Below are 17,840 nucleotides of genomic sequence, written 5' to 3' on the forward strand. Positions count from 1 at the left end.
CTCTGATTTCTCATAGGTATAGATGAGAAGCATTGCAAGAAAAGGGGGGGCAACATCTATTAATAAAATTCAAAGGCTATGTCCTGAACAAGTAAACTTGTGTTTCTTGCTTAAATACCTGGAATAGACTTAATTTTAGTGTTGGCCCAAAAAATGATATTAATTGCTGTTTTTTTTCAATTATTACTTACCCCCTCCATAAAAAATATTACTTAGAAGTTGATATCAGTAGTAATAGAGTACCTATACATCTATTCCATCCCTCCTATAACAGTATTTAAAAGGGAAAGTCTGTAGATCATTGCAGCTCTTTCCCCACTTGGCACAATCAATTAGAGAATAGCTAATTCAATATAAGATCAGGCCAGAAAACCCTAATGGACGAATATTTACTTTTTCAATCAGACAAGACTATACATGCAAATGCATTAGAATATCAGCAAGTAGAAAGAATGAGCTCTCACTCTTCTGACATGGCACAGCACAACTCCGCCAGGAGAGATCCTCCACACCTAAATCCTTCAATAGCCTCCAAGTCCATCTGCTTTCCTTATGCTCTCTCCTAGGGGGCCAGGCAAACATGATGTGGTGCAGAGGTGAAGCCATAAGAGAAAGGAATTATCCTGATGGAGAGGATTTCACAAGTAGTGAGGCAGGGGCACCTAGGTGGCTCAGATCGTGATCCCGGGGTCCTGGGATTCAGTCTTGCATCAGGCTCCCCACGAGCAGCCTGCTTCTCCCTCTGCCTGTGTCTCTGCCTCTCTTTCTCTGTGCCTCTCATGAATAAATAAATAAAATCTTAAAAAATAAAATAAAGGATTATTCTGCATGGGAAATGCAAGTAAATCTGGAATTCAAAAGAGATGTCAAGGCTAAAGATAGATTTGGGCGCAGCCGGCTGGCGCAGCGGTTTAGCGCCGCCTGCAGCCCAGGGCGTGATCCTGGAGACCCTGGATGGAGTCCCACGTCGGGCTCTCTGCGTGGAGCCTGCTTCTCCCTCTGCCTGTGTCTCTGCCTCTCATTCTCTCTCTGTGTCTCTATAAATAAATAAATAAAATCTTTAAAAAAAAAGATAGATTTGGAAATCATTTGTTTAGTCATTCAGATATTTACTAAACCTCTCCTATTCCCTAGAAGGATACATTTCTAAATGACAACAAAGTCCCCATCTCATGCTTGCATTCTAGGGAATCCGGAAGACAACAATAAACAAATAGACAATATATAAATTCATCCTATGATGTCAGCCAAGTAGGGATAAGTACTATTTAAAAGTGGAGAGAGGAAGTTGGGGCAGAACAAGATAAGAGAGGAAAAGCTGAGATGGCCATAGAACTCCTTTCTAAGAACTGACATGTGAAAAGAGGACAGGATGAAACACAGGAAAATAAAGTTATCCAGAATGAGGTTGTTCAAGAAAAAAGGGGGACCGAGCAATCATTGCAGCCCCTGTACCCATCATCTTTGACCTGGATTATGTATCATTCCCTCTTCCCTGGGTTGCCCCTCCTCAACTTTTCTTCTCCCGACCCATCATCCCACTGCAAAAATCAAAGTTGAAATTGATGTCTTTGCTGTTTGCTGATGGCTTCCCAGAGCCTGAACACAGTTCTAACACAGAATAGGTGCTCAATAACTATGAGGAAAGGAAGGAAAGATTAAGGGAAGGAAAAAAGGAAGCATGCAAGGGAAGAATTAAATAAAGGAAGTGGGGGCTGAAAGAAAGGGAGGAAAAAAGACTAAATATCTGGAAAATACAGAAAAGTAGGTAGGAGTTCAAACATTATACATAATTCTAACACCCCAATACAAACAACATTTTTATCCATTGCCATTAATTTAAGGGTTTTTATGATATTATAATAATACTACAGGTACATAGTATCTTTTCAACTACAGTACATAGACATTTTTTCAACATTTTTCTCACTGAATAAATTGTATTTCTAATAACTGCCTAATTTTCCACTGAGAAGAAATGTCTTAGGCTACTCAACTCTACTGATACTTGCGGGGGTATTTTAATTTTTCGGAAGTGCACGGACCAATGAATATCTTTGTTCATGAACTTTTACCACTGTTTAAGATGAGAAAGAAATTTGCAAAAGTGATGTATTCTAATCAACGTGTATCTGAGCCTTAACCTCTTCTGTAGGAGCATGTTATAAAATGCAGAACAGCAAGAAGCCAAAACTTTAGTTTCTTCTTTTAGAATTAATGAGTCCAGACTCTAAAAAACAAGAAGTCATGGGACCACCCTTTGAGCCTATTTCAGTTGTAGAGATGAGCAAAATAAGATCATTTTATTGCACAAGCCAGACTCAGCAGGACAAGAGCAGAAAACAATGTCATTTCTTCTCAGGAGCCATGTTTTAATTTTCCCTGGTGCTTCTTTCTAGCCTCCCCATCACTCCTAGATCATAAAACGTCTCCAGTCTCATTCAGTCCTTCAAATGACTCACCTTAGTAATTGAAAACCCTACCCAGGGTAACAACCAAAACACCAGTCCAATCGAATGAAAAAGTCTTAAATAGTAACTGGGCTTCCTTTATTCTAGTTCATTCTCACCACATCGACAGCAGTTTTGAAGCGTAGTGCAAGGCTGAGAGTTAATTTCCCCTGAAACAACACTTCATGATTTTATGAAATGGAATGTGCCTAATAGCATGTCTCTGATCAGAGGGAAACATTAAATTAGTCCTTCTGGAGAATGTTTGCCAGTTATATAAAGACAAAAGAATGACAAGTCATTATTCCTTTGTTTAATGAGTCAGCACAAGGCTGTTTAGCCTGAAAATAAGAAGATGAGGATATCATGGGCATGCTTTAGGACAGTAAAATCCTAAAAAATGAGTAAAAGTCATAAGCCAAACAGAAAGAGGAAAAAAAAAATCTCTCATGGAGAGTAAATAGCACCTACAAAATCATAGAGTAAAAAAAAAAAAAAAAAGAAAAGAAAAATAGCAGTAAAGCTGAGGAATTACAAGTAGCTCCATATGATAGGATCAGAGAGTAGGATTAAATTAGGATTATATTTTACATATAATAGTACAGGAAATATGATCCTAGAGCAGTTTGTGGGAATATGGCCATGAAGTATCCTTTATGCTACATTCAGAGTTATGTGGGCGGCACTTTCAGATTTTAATCAGGTCAGGCGATCATAATTAGACTCTATAAAGATTCCTTAGGTGGCAGGAGTGAGGATGACTTGGAAGAAGACAAGACTTAAAACAGGAACAAAATTTTTAAAAAATGGTATCTGTAAGATTAAGTAAAAACCTTTAAAAAAGGAATTAGGAGTGCCAAGTCTCACATAGGTAAAGTGCCTGTAGGATTTGACAACTAGGAAGCCCATGTTGACTCTATGCTCCAGAACCTGCAAGAATTTCCTGATGATTATAGGATCAAGTTCAAGTTATTATGCATGATTTATAAGGCCCATCACAACCAAGTCCTCGTCAACCTTCTCAGATTCTTCTGAAGCCACCCCATGCTCTGTCTCCATGACCAGCTTATAATAATATGTAACCCTTACAGAATACTTACACTGTGCCAGGCACTGACGAAAATCCTTTAACCCATCAGATCTTGCCAACAACCCCATGAAGTACATAAAATCTTAATTTTCAGATACGGAAAATGAAACTAAACATTTTACTTGTAGCTCCAGAGCTCTAAGTGGGAGAGCCAGGAAGAGAGCCAGGATCTGTAGTCCAACTCCAGAGCCCATGCACTATTAATATTAAACTATAATATTCAGAGAATACAATCACCTCACATTGCCTAGCTCCCCCCATGTACCCTGCCTGCATTGTCCTCACCTACTTGCAGTCCCCTTCCCATCACTTTCCATCTAATAAATTCCTAAGTCCTTTTCCAAGAATGACCACCTCTCCCAGCTTTCCCTGACTCTTCTGGGCCACTTCTATCTAATGTGTACATTGTATATTTACCATTGGTATTACACATCTCACATTTTTAACTATTATTAATTTTTATTCATTGCAAAAGGAACACCTTTGCATTTCTCTTTGTATCTCAAGGGCCTAGTACAGAGTAATCTTCAATAAATGTTGCTAAGATGTTTGAGAGTTAAAGTTGCATACAGATAAATAGCAACTTCACTCCTAACATCAGTCAACAAGGTTTGGTTTGGTTTGGGGCTCTGATTACCTGAGTAGCAGTAGTTAAACTGATAAAGGTTCGTTTTTCCCACAGGTCAGGAAGTCAGGAGGAATGCCATTCTTTGACAATGTCAAGACTTGGATTTCAGTAATGTTTTAGGACTTTCTCCCCTTGTCAGAAAATGGCTAAGAAACCTCTAATATCTCTGTATTCAGTGTAAGAGAAAGGGGGAAGGCGAAAAAACAGTTCCACCTCCTTTATCAGAAAAACAAGAATTTTCCCAGCAGACTTCTATTTCTGTATCATTGGCCACCCTGAGCCGCAAGGAAGGCAGGGAAAACCAAGCCTCTAAAATAGAAGTTTATAGCAAGAGGATAGGGATTTTTGAGTGACTGTCTGATCAGCCTAGGACACTATCTATGACATTGCTCTCATATGCATGGAAAATTTATTTTTAAAGCATCCACAGAAATATTAGAAAACAATGCAACAGGGGTGGGCCTGGGTGGTTTGGTGGTTTAGCGGTTTAGCGCCACCTTCAGCCCAGGGCCTGATCCTAGAGACCCAGGATGGAACCCCACGTTGGACTCCCTGCATGGACCCTGCTTCTCCCTCTGCCTGTGTCTCTGCCTCTGTGTGTGTGTGTGTGTGTGTGTGTGTGTGTGTGTCATTAATAAATAAATAAAATCTTTAAAAAAAAGAAAGAAAAAAATGCATGCAACAAGTTAGGTTTTTTTCTAAAGATTTTCGTTTATTTATTTGAGAGAGAATGAGACAGATCACAGAGGCAGAGAGAGAAGTAGACTCCCCACTGAGTAGGGAGCCTGATGCAGGGCTTGATCCCAGGACCCTGGGATTATGACCCAAACTGATGGCAGACACTTAGCAACTGAGCCACCCAGGCACCCTGACTAGTTAGTTTTTTAAAGCCTGATTAGTGACATATCAAGACAATTTTTCCAAAGGATAGTTCGGGGGAAATATTTCATGCAAGTAATCTTTCTTTGCCTTGGGATGGGATTTGGGTAAATCCTATGATTTTTCTGCTCTTTTTTATATAATAACAGTCCTGAGGTCACTTTAAGTTACAAAGTATAGTTTCAATTCTCTAACTGGAATAAAGTCCAGGCAAAACATTCAACAAAAGTCAGCTTCTCCTTGATGTTCCCATCACCACACTACACCAAGTCCTATAGTCAAAGGCTGCCTGCTTTCCAGGAGTGGGTGGGGACAGTCTCTGTTCTCTCCCTGTTCCCCCAAAGAGTTGCAGTTCGACCCCACACAGGCCAAAGCTGTGGAGGCAGGAGAGGCAAGAGGATGGGTGGTTCCTTGGCTGGGTGGCTTTGAGCCCTGTAGGTCTGGCAGGTGAAGTCAGCTCACCACTTCTCCTGCGGAGGTCTCTGGAAAGTCCTATCCCTGAGGACCTCAGCCATGAGGCAAAAGCATTTCTACACTGAGCAATCACTCATGACCCTTTCTACAACCTTAAGGAATTCCACGTCACTCCCCACTTGTTGTTCTCGCCCCACCTCAAGCAACTCTATTGAAGAAGCCCAACCTGATGCTCTTGCACTTAGTTCAGATGTGTCCTATGGAAAATTCTCTCACGTCCCTTGCCCAGCAAGCTTAGGCAGTGCAGGCCAATGCCAACACAGTCACCTCCCTCCTGCTGCCTCAGAGTGCTTGTGCCCCAGGCCTGAACTGGCCTCCACCCCAGTTCCAAGTTCTCTATGTGGTTCACCAGGCTTGGTGTAAAGGAGGTAAACCCCTCTAATCCTGTCCACTTGGCAACATCTCTCTCCAAATAACCTCTACCGAACTTCTCTCTGTACTCAGGCTAAGGGGGGGAGGGGTTTCCCTCACAATTTATGCTCTGAGCCTCTTTGTAATTACGTATATGAAAGAGGGTCTGTCTGCAAACAATTTGGTATACAATATCACTGTTAAAATTAAGATAGAAGCACTTTATTTTAGCACTTTGTTACCTTAGATACACATTAGCCATCAGAATAATTCAAATTGTGTTCTCATAAAGCCCAAGAGAAGAAAAATATGAATAACATGTGAATCAACAAATATATATATGTGGGATGTATATATATATATATATATATATATATATATATATATATAATTATGCATTCATTAATTCAAAGTTAAGATACCACAGTATACCAGAATTACAGCAGTTAAACAAAACAACACCTAGCTCCCATGAGGCTCATATTTTCATAATGGGGAGGCAGAAAATAAGTAGAGAGACAAATAATATGCAAAGCAGAAATAAGTCCTCTGATGAAACATGGTGGTCAAGGAATGGAGCATGACATGGGCTGGAGTGCTATTTATCTTAATGTCATCTGAGAATGGAACCAAATACACAAAGTGAGAAAACACCCAGAAGGAAGCCCTAGTACGATGCTGGCGATCGAGGAAACACATCCCTTACCCAAAGGTGAACTGTAAGGATAAGATTTCTTCTCCATAAAAAACAAAATTTGCTAGTCTAGTTCATTCTCTTTAACTCATCTCACCTTATTACCATAATTCTGCTTAAAGTATTTAAAATTTTAAAAGTACTCATCAGAATCCTATGTATTCTATCCACTACAAATTTCTAAATGGAATATCTCAACCACATTAATAAAAGGGAAGACAAGAACCATATGATCAAGAACAGACACAGAGATCAATGGAAAAGAATAGAAAACCTAGAAAGCAGACCCACAGCTGTATGGTCAACTAATCCTCAACAAAACAGCAAAGAATATCCAATGGAAATAAGATAGTCTCTTCAACAAATGGTGTTGGGATAACTGAACAGCCACATGCAGAAAAATGAAACTGGACCACTTTCCTTTACCATACCTAAATTCAAAATGGATCTAAAAGAGACAGGAAACCATCAGAATCCTAGAGGAGAACACAGGCAGCAACCTCTCTGACCTGAGCCATAGCAACTTTTTACTAGACCCATTGCCAGAGGAAAGGGAAACAAAAGCAACAATGAACCATTGGGACTTCATCAAGATAAAAAGCTTCTACACAGTGAAGAAAGCTATCAACAAAACTAAACAGCCTACAGAGTGGGAGAAAATATTTGCAAATGATGTATTTGATAAAGGGTTAGCGTCCAAAATCTATAAAGAACTTATCAAACTCAATACCCGCCAAAAACAACAACAACAACTAATCCAGTTAAGAAATGGGGAGAAGACATAATTAGACATTTTTCCCAGTTAAACTTCCAGATGGCTAACAGATACATGGAAACAAGCTCAACATCACTCATCATCAGGGAAATACAAATCAAAACCATGATGAGATACCACCTCACACCTGTCAAAGTTGGTGGGATGTGGAGAAAGGGGATCCCTCTACACATTCTGCAGGTGGGAATGCAGACAGTGAAGCCACTCTGGAGAACAGTATGGAGGTTCCTCAAAATGTTAACAATAGAAGTTCCCTGTGATCCAGCAACTGCACTACTAGGTATTTATCCAAAGGATCCAAAACTACAGATTCAAAGAAGCTCCAATGTTTATAGCAGCATTATCAAAGATAGCCAAACTATGGAGAAAACCCAAATGTCCATTGACTGATGAAAGGATCAAGAAGATGTGGTGTGTACACATGCAATGCAATATCACTTAGCCATCAAAAAGAATGAAGTCTTGCCATTTGCAATGACATGGTTAGAGCTAGACTATATTATGCCAAATGAAATGAGTCAGGTGGAGAAAGACAAATACCATATGATTTCACTCATATGCAGAATCAGAAAAAAATGGGTGAACATATGGGAAGGGGGAAAAAAGGAGAGGGAAGCAAACCATAAGACACTCTTAACAAGAGAGAATAAACAAGGTTGATGGAAGGGAGGTGGGTGGGGGATGGGCTAGACAGTGATGGGCACTTGTTATGATGAGCACTGGGTGTTATCTGTAAGTGATGAATCACTAGATTCTACTCCCAAAAACAATATCACACTATATGTTAACTAATTAGAATTTAAGTAAAAATTTGAAGAAAATGAAGTCAATTAAACTACCTATTTAATTGAGGTATTCTTCCAACCGATGAATATCTTGTTTAATATTGGTTTAAAATTCATTCAATAAGGGACACTTCGGTGGCTCAGCGGTTGGGCGCCTGCCTTCAGCTCAGGTTGTGATCCCAGGATCCAGGATCAAGTCCCACATCGGGCTCCCTGCATGGAGCCTGCTTCTCCCTCTCCCTATGTCTCTGCCTCTCTCTCTCTCTGTGCCTCCCACTAATAAATAATTTTTTAAAAAAATTCATTCAATGAGTACTATTGCCTTAAGGGGAAACCCTCCATTTTTTTAATAAATTAATTTTTATTGGTGTTCAATTTACCAACATACAGAATAACACCCAGTGCTCATCCCGTCAAGCGCCCCCCCCCCAGTGCCCATCACCCATTCACCCCCACCCCCCGCCCTCCTCCCCTTCCACCACCCCTAGTTCATTTCCCCGAGTTAGGAGTCTTTATGTTCTGTCTCCCTTCCTGATATTTCCCAACATTTCTTCTCCCTTCCCTTCTATTCCCTTTCACTATTATTTATATTCCCCAAATGAATGAGAACATACACTGTTTGTCCTTCTCCGATTGACTTACTTCACTCAGCATAATACCCTCCAGTTCCATCCACGTTGAAGCAAATGGTGGGTATTTGTCATTTCTAACAGCTGAGTAATATTCCATTGTATACATAAACCACATCTTCTTTATCCATTCATCTTTCGATGGACACCGAGGGTCCTTCCACAATTTGGCTATTGTGGACATTGCTGCTAGAAACATCGGGAAACCCTCCATTTTTGTTTATATCTCTACAAGCCGCTGGTGTGTGCACCAGGTTAGTGTGTACTATCATGAGCATGTATGTTTGGGCACGTAGAAGGCAACTGTCACCGTTCTTTTAACACACTATGAGTCTTTATGCATCTGAATTATAATAAACTATTATTACTAATTGAAGTGGGATTTTCAACTGTCTGTGCCTGGAGACATTCTGCACAAATTAAACGAGGACACTTCCCCATTCCCGCTCATCTGCACATCCTAAAAGGCCCTGTGCAATTATGGCAGGATATGCACAGCAATGGGGGGAGAGAGGTGGCAGGGAGCACCCAGACCCACAACATCCAGGCAGAACCGGATGCTAGATGGTATCATTAGTAACACTTTTATCTCAGCTAGGAGAAAAAGCCACATGTCTCCATGCTTATCTCTAGAGCCTTCTTCCCTTTGGCCTTGTTCTCTTCCTTACTCCTGAGTTACTGACCTTGCCATGTCTGATAAGCCCCCTGCATCACTTCCATCGGAGTCTCTCAGACCTTGAAAGAACATGGTAAGTATTTCTCCTCTGTCAGGCTTGTTGGTGTCCCACTGGCTTTCTCTTTATGCTTACAGCATCCTCACACTTCCTTCTCTACCTCCTCGTGCCCTCCCATGACCCGACTTCTCGGGCCAGTACCATTCCCATCTCCTCTTCCCTCTCGTAGGCTCTTCTAGAAACAACTGCTCACATACAATTCTGTTTTGACGATTTTGAGAGCAGTACTTGATTGCATGTGAAATGAAGTGGTGACCCGCTGTAATAGAAACATGAAAGAGGAGTGCAGGTGACTGTCAGGGTCTTGGGGAAAGCAAGGGTGGCCACAGAAAACAGGGGCAAAATCAAGAAAAAATGATGAGCCAAAGATGCAAATTCCTGTACCAATGGCTTCCCATGTCACTCAGAGGAAAAGTCAGGGTCCTTAGCATATAAGGCGTCAGTGGTCAAATGCCCTGTGTCCCAGGGCTTATATCCTCCTCAATCATTGGCTCCCTGGTCCCTGCCTCACCTCCCTCTAGCTCATTCTACCACAGCTACACTTGGCACCCTTCAGTCCTGAACATCAAAACACATTCCCCTGCCTCAGGGTCTTTGCACTTGCTGTTCCCCGTTTGGCATGATCTTAATCCAGATGGCATTTTTTACTCCCTCACCTCCATTATGTCTGTATACATGTCAAATGTCATCTTTCTCAGGAGGCCTTCCCAACCACCCTGTAAAACAGCAACATTCCCAATGTGCCCCCCCTTTAAATTACCTAATCCCTCTCTAATAGAACCTGTGACCATCTGATACATACTTGGTTACTTATTTGTACAATATCTAGCTCTACTCCATGAGAGCAAAGCCACTGTCTGTTGAGTTCACTGCTCTCTTCCCAGCATGGGATGGGGTCTGGCATGCCACAGGTACTCAAGAAATACTGTTGAATGCATGAATGGATGCATGCTCACTCTGCTGGCATCCTGGACTCCATGCTGATACCTGAGGTCCATATCCCTCCCACCTTGTTCCAATCTTGGTTTCCAGCCTCTAACCCCAGGGCTCCAGCACTGCCAGGCTCACTGCAGCCACAGCACAGCTGTCAGACTATGCCCTCTAGATGTTGGTTGTCCCCTGGCTTCAGCCCCCTGGCAGGTGGCTCTCCGCTTTGCTCCGTGGAGCCTGTGACCTGGTGTCCTATACTCAGTCTGCAGGTGCCAACTGACCCCACCAGCAGGTCACTTAGCAGGACAGATCCTGCCACTTTGGCCTCCTTCCCAGGACAAGCAACCACCAGGAGATTGGGAGAACAAGGTCACAGTCACATTGTACTTCCTTAATGAAGATTCTTAAATCTTGGTGAGAACCCACACCTGAAATATTCAGAAAAACCTGTGTCTGGTGTTTAAGATTAAGAACCTACACTCTGGCGGTGCCTGGGTGGCTCAGTCAGTTAAGCATCTACCTTTGGCTCAGGTCATGATCCAGGGGTCCTGGGACTGAGCCCCATGATGGGCTCCCTGCTTAGTGGGGGGTCTGCTTCTCCCTCCCCCTCTGCCCCTCCCCCATTCATGCATGCACACACTCTCTCTCTCAAATAAATAAAATCTTTAAAAAAAAAAAGAACCTACATTCTGATGAGTCTTTTTGAGAGATATTCCTAAGAATACACCTCTGCACAAGAGACTTCAGTTTTGTTGTACCACTATCACTAGAATTGCATCATGACTGCCGTGCCCTCCCCAAATCCTCCCTCAGAGGAGGCCTCAAGAGTCCCTTCCCACCTCCAGACACGTCATTCTCTTGCCCCTGTGCCATGTCCTGCCTAAGGTCGTAAGTCCCAAAGCTCTTGAGCATGTTGACACCCCCCTACAGTGGGTGTATCACTAAATCACGCTCTTTGCTCCCTGGTACTAGAACATTTACCATAACTGCCTCAGTGTGACCCCTCCACCCCTGGTTCGCATCCCCCTACAAACCCCATCTCAGCACCACATCTCCCCATCTTGTGCTGAAAACTACCCAAGCCTTGGAAATAGTATCCTAAGTTAAATGAGCCAAGCGCTCAAGACCACACATTATGGGCTTCCATTTGTATGAAATGTCCAGAGTAGGTAAATCCAAGGAGACAGAAAGTAGACTGCTGTTTGCTGAGGCTAGGGAGAAGGGACAGTGAGGAGTAACTGCTACTGGGCTTCTTTGGGGGATGATGAAAATATTCTGGAATAGTGACATATCCTGGTGAACATCCTTAAAAGCCATTTAACTGGATCCTTTAAAATGGTGAACAGCATGGTGTGCGAATTACATCTTAAAAAGAAAAATGATAATAACATTGCAGTTGGTGTGAATATGTCACCATACCACCATGTGTTGATTCCCTCTGGGCACAAAGATTTTTAATGTGGCTACCTTGACTTTTCTGGGGAGTCCAGTGGTCTATTTCACTATCTTCTTAAGGTGTTCTCAGCCATTCTCCAGAATGGTCACAACTAATGGCTTTGTCCCAAATACATATACAAATAAGACAAAATGCAAACTCCTTATCAGAACATCCAAGTCCTACTTTTCGTCGTGATCTCTCCCTGACCTCCATTTATTTCCCCACCTCCCACCTCCCCTTGCATGCCATGCTCCAGTCTTCTCAAATTAACCCCCGGATCCCAGTCATGTTGCCTTTGCATGTTATCTCCTTCCTCCCTCAGTGTCCACTCTGCCTTCAGATTCAACCTTCTTCAGGAAGCCTGATGCTTCCCAAGACACCATGGCTGTAAGCCTGGTTTCTACCTCCTTGATCGTCCCATCTTCCTCTCCTTCGCAAGCTTGCTGACAGTGGGGCACCCCACTGGGGAACTGAGCTCCACCTTCAAAGCCTTATGAGAGTAACCTCTTTAAAGGAAAATGAGATCTCTGGGTGGCTCAGCAGTTTAGCGCCTGCCTTTGGCCCAGGGCATGATCCCGGAGTTGGGAGATCAAGTCCCCCCGTCAGGCTCCTGGCATGGAGCCTGCTTCTCCCTCCTCCTGTGTCTCTGCCTCTCTCTCTCTCTATGTCTATCATAAATAAATAAATAAATAAATAAATAAATAAATAAATAAATAAGTCTTAAAGGTTTATTAAAAAAAAAAAAAAAAGGAAAACGAGGTCTTCAACCAGAAATGCAGGTGGCTCATGGCAAAATTTATCCAACAGGCCACATTTAATAACCAGTAAGTCAGACAAATCACAAAACTTCCCTTCTCTTTGTGCTAATATAGACACAATTGCTTAACTTTTTATTTTTAGTTACACTGAACGTGCTTTGGGAAATGATGTCATGTTTCTGAATTAACATTCCTGCCTTTTCTGCTTCCAAGGAGAGTACTATGAATTCCCTAAAGTGTTGTAAAAATTATGAGAAAATAGGCTTGCACGGACTTTACATGACGCTTTTGAATTTACTGTTAATTTTAATAAGCACTAATTTGTTTGGTTGCCAAAAATCCTAGATTATTCAAATACAGCTTTGCCAAAGCAAAATTAACCAGTGGGGGCTTTAAATGTAGCCGTGCTTACATCTATCAATTGACTAATCCAACGGGACTTCGCATTAGAAAGGAAAAAAATGACTCAGCCCTCTGGATATTATAAAGGTGAGACATCATGAGCTGTATTAGCCATTTCAAGGAAGGCTAAACCACATGTGAATTCCTCTGAATTCTGAATTGCTCTTCCATTTATGGTGACCTTTGATTAAACCTCCTCTCTTGGAATATTTTATAGAAACATGTAGATCAACAAGCTGGCTGGAACAGTGTGTACATCAAAATAAATCTGCTGCTTGCTAACAAATAGAAAGTTTGAGTAGAGTCTCAGGTGTAGATACAATAGTAGGAAACTCAGATATAAGCCTATCTCATCATAACACTGAATAAGTAGAAATAACACTGAACATAAAAAAGGAAATAGTAGGAACATACCAATACCATAGTATATTTCTACCCATTTTCTGCTTCTCCTGGCTACTGTTATTCTTCCCATCAGTTCATCTTCCTTCTATCTGTCCTTTATTTTCCTTTATTTTCACCTTCTGCCCTTCTCCATCCTCTGCCCCTCATGTGATAGTGAATTGAGGGTGTGGACCCCCCCAATTCTCACACCTAGCAAAGATGCTAGTGATAGTAACAATCCTACTGCCTATAAGAAACCTGGAGAATGGAACAACATGCAAACATAATCAACATAATTTTCGTATAAAAGGAAAAGTGCTAAAATAAAGAAAACCTACCTAAGCCATTAGTTGCTATGAATGCCAAGGCATGTCTTCCATTAACAGAGTTTTCCTGGACCCACACCATGGCTTCACAAGCCAATGAGGAAAGAGACTGCACTCCTAGTTGATTTTATATGTGGAATGAAAGCTGCTTTTTCTTTTCTTCCCCCATTACCTTTACCCCCAATCATACTGCATTGCTCAGCTTTCAGGCAGATCTATCTACGGCCTTGGTGGTGGTTCTCCTGCCCAACTAGGGCACACATTAGCTCCTCTTCACCCTTCCTGTGTGTGAACAGAGTTTCCCTCCAAAGTGGCCCTGGCATTCCCTTCTCTTTCGTCTTCATGTGTTTGTGTGTGTTTAGAGAGAGAATTTGTCTTTCTATCTCTTTGGACCTTCCTTAGGAAGGACAGTGCAGACCAGGTTAACTATTCTCAGTGGCTATGGTATGGTCCTTTGATCGTTGCATGCTTCTTCACACAGGAAGGCAATGAAAGGGTATTCTCCACAGCCAATACCATTCTCCCAAGTATATTTGTATTTTAATAGGAGATTTTCATTTCTGCTTCTGTGTGGGGCTTGGGTTCATATTTTGGGGAGTTTAGTCCTCTGACTCCCTCTGAAATCATATCACAAAGACAATCACTTCTTTTAAGCAGCAATGGAGATGGTAAGAAACTCAAAACAATGCCTAATAATAATTCCTGCCATTAATAATTTATGAGGCACCAAATGCTTTGTATTTAATCTTCATGAAAACCCTATGAGGCATTTTTATTCCTATGGATGATGTAAGATTCAGAAAGGCCAAAACTGCCCAGGATTACACACAGGGTCAAGATCTAACCCCACTCTCAGCAAACTCAAAACCTGAGTCTTTAATCACTGCCCACATCCCCATATGGGGTTGTTATTGATGGAACTAGAGATGTTTATCCTGGAGGAAAAAAAAATGACTCCTCTTATACTATACAAATACGGGAATGGTTTTCATGTATAAATACTTCTGTGGCTCCAGAGAGAGACAAATTTGGGGCTCACTCCAACAAAATATGTCACAACAACTAGACCAATTCTCATTTTTATACACTGACCACCAACTACATGTCAAATCCTTTACAACCACTATAACAATTAGTTCTCCAATGAACCTATGAAGACATTCTCACTCACACTTAAAAGTCAGGACCCGGGACCCAGAAAACATAAATAATCTATCTGAGGTTTCCTCAGAAATGGCAAGTGTCAACATTGGAACTTAGATCTCTGCTCAATTCCCCTTATTCTGTGATGCTCTCCAGAATTGAGTAGGGGGGAAACATTTTGCTTAAGATTCTAAAACCCATGCATGGTCAGCATGCCTCAGGGATGAGAGTGAACAGTGTCCTAGGTTTTCTCTCTCTTTTTCTTTTTTAAAGACTTATTTATTTACTATTTTAGACAGAGAGAAAAAGAAAAAGTGAGAGAGCAGGTGGGAAGGGGCAGAGGGAGAGTTAAGAATTTCAAGAAGACTCCTCAATGAGTGCAGAGCCCAACTCAGGGCTCAATCCCACAACCCTGAGAGCGTGACCTGAGTCGAAATCAAAAGTCAGAGGCTTAACCAATTGAGCCATCCAGGCACCTGCTAGGTTCTCTTCTAAGGGCTAGATCACAGTCTTGTATTTCAAACATAGCAATTTTATAGGCTGGCCGGATGTAGGCGCATGCAAGCTCTCTGACACACACACTGCAGAACACTTCTAAATGTATGTGATAAATATACAAGCATGAATTATGGAATAGAGATATAAGTATTCAGTCAAAAAGGGGGAGATTTTACAATCAACCACTTCTATTCAGTTAGAATAGAAATGGAAATCTTATTTATTTGGTCATACTGTGTTTTGAATATTTCTTGCTTAGATTCACTAATGATTTTGAAAAATAAAAAACATCTTCTTATGCATCCCATTTCTAAATATCTGAACTTGAAGTGAACAGTTCAAAGAGTGAACATTATTTTATCTCTGTGCGGAGCCAATGCCATAATAACTTGGAAATATGAATCATGTAAACCACATCCACAAAATTACATATGTGTGGATTTGTGAAAAATAACACTGTATTTTTTTATTCGCTTTAGTAAAAGAGGAGCATACCACAGTCTTCTTCACACAGAAGGGCTTCTAAATGGCTGCATACACATGCTATCTTGGGGAACAATTATAGTAGTTGGCAGGCAACCTCTACTGGAGGGGACACAAAGAAAATGCAGTTAGAAATAGGTCAGGGGAGTTGCTTAAGGAAAATTGAGAATGGATCCATTAAAAAACAAAATAACTAGACTTTAAATGAGTACTACAATTAAATAGAAGCTTAATCTGCTAAAATCCTACATTTTGTTCATTTCTCAAACCATTTCAAATTTTCTCTTCATAGGATTTCATTGGATAAATTAAAGAGTTATAAATTGAAAAAGAAGATTTCTATTTGCTCTCTGCTTATGAAAATTAATATTTCTTAAGTACCAAGGACAAAATTTTTAAATAAGGAAAGCATAACTAATATTCAAATGTATACTTTTTTCAGAATTCACCCAAATCTAAATCTAAATTCACCTAAAACAAATCATATGATTGCTTACTATTTCTATCCTCTTTATAAATAACTGACTTATAAATAGTATAAGTATAATAGCTAAGCAACTGACATTTAAAACTTATCAATTAGAGAAGTACTTAGGGCAATTGAATATAGTTCAGAAAACATACTTTTAATTTCATTGGTAATTAAAATTTTATGTGTGTTTGTCATTTAAGCCTTTGGTCACTTTCCTGTTTTCTACATATTTTCCATTTTTGATTAAATAATCTGCAGATATTGTGAATATAAGATAAATATTCCCAAAAGGAAATACTGGTTTTTCTCTGCAAACCCTCTACCTATACTTCCAATCAGCCACCATGTGTAAGTGCTCCACCATGCTGACTATCTCTTGAATCCATTCCTTCTGCATGCTCATAGTGGTTCAGGCTTTACTCTCTCTTGCTAAGACCATGAGATCAGGGCCCTAACTATTCTCACTGCACCAAATCCTTTCTGTTTCAGTCAATCCTTCATATTGCCACTGAGTTATTCTCGAATGCAGGGGGGACTAAGCCTCTGCCCAACATAACAATATTCAGTACTTTAAGTTACCCATGTGATAAAGTTCAAATGCTTTAAAGACAGGCTCACTTTCCTAACCTTGTCTTCTCCCCTCCTTCCTGAATATTCCCCCAAAGTACTGCAGGTAGGCCCATGTTTTTGCACTTTTTTTTTTTTTTGCACATTTCTCGCACATTTTGTTGCCTCCTGAAGCATCTACCTCCTCCCTACATGTTAAACTCATTACCCATCCTTGGCGGCCCAGCTCAAATGCCAGTTCAGTTGAGAAACCTTCCTTCTCTGCCCAATATGGTTTCAGGAGAAATGGGAATGGGTCCATGACAAATAAGCCTTATGTGACCTTTCTTATTCTCTCCATCTATCCCAGGTCTTCCCACACTACATAAACCAGGTATTTACATGGCTGTGTATCCCTCTGGAGACTGGGAACCTTTTAAGAATAGGAAACAGGTCTCAATATCCCTCTTCCACACCCCCAAGGCCTGGCACACAACCTCATCAGTGCTTATGGAGTGAACAAGGACTGAGATGGGAAAGCAGGATACTTATAAGATCTCTTTCTCTGAAGAGTTGGTGAAAAGCTAGAACCTCAGACTTGCATCATATATCCAGGAAGCACTGATCTTATATTTAAGTTCTGAAGTGCATGAATGGGAAGTTGGAAACACTCCTTCAAATTTCAGGTGATAAATCTATAAAACACCTCAGAGATGAGAAGAACCTGATAAATGACACTACTGAGATCCTACTAATCAATCAGCACCCAGCTGGAAGAGTAGAAGGCTGCCTCCAGCTAGGCCAATGAGAAGAAACCTCTATCTCCTTGAACAACTTCAACACTTAACTTTCACTTATGAATGATTGAAGAAGGCATGAATTTTCTTTATTCATGACTACTGAAACCTCTCTTGCTTACAATCTCTCATATGTCATTCTATGTCCCACAACATTCAGTGCTGAAAATGGGA

At 40.9% G+C, this 17,840-nt stretch overlaps 1 protein-coding gene across 4 annotated transcripts in view; it reads right to left on the reverse strand.

Annotated features, from left to right (window-relative positions):
* Positions 1-17,840, reverse strand: part of SACS (sacsin molecular chaperone) — an 89,754-nt gene that overhangs the window by 50,140 nt on the left and 21,774 nt on the right. The gene's annotated exons all lie outside the window — the stretch shown is intronic.

The sequence above is a fragment of the Vulpes vulpes genome, chromosome 9 (genome assembly GCF_048418805.1).
Source record: "Vulpes vulpes isolate BD-2025 chromosome 9, VulVul3, whole genome shotgun sequence".
NCBI classification, from domain to species: domain Eukaryota; kingdom Metazoa; phylum Chordata; class Mammalia; order Carnivora; family Canidae; genus Vulpes; species Vulpes vulpes.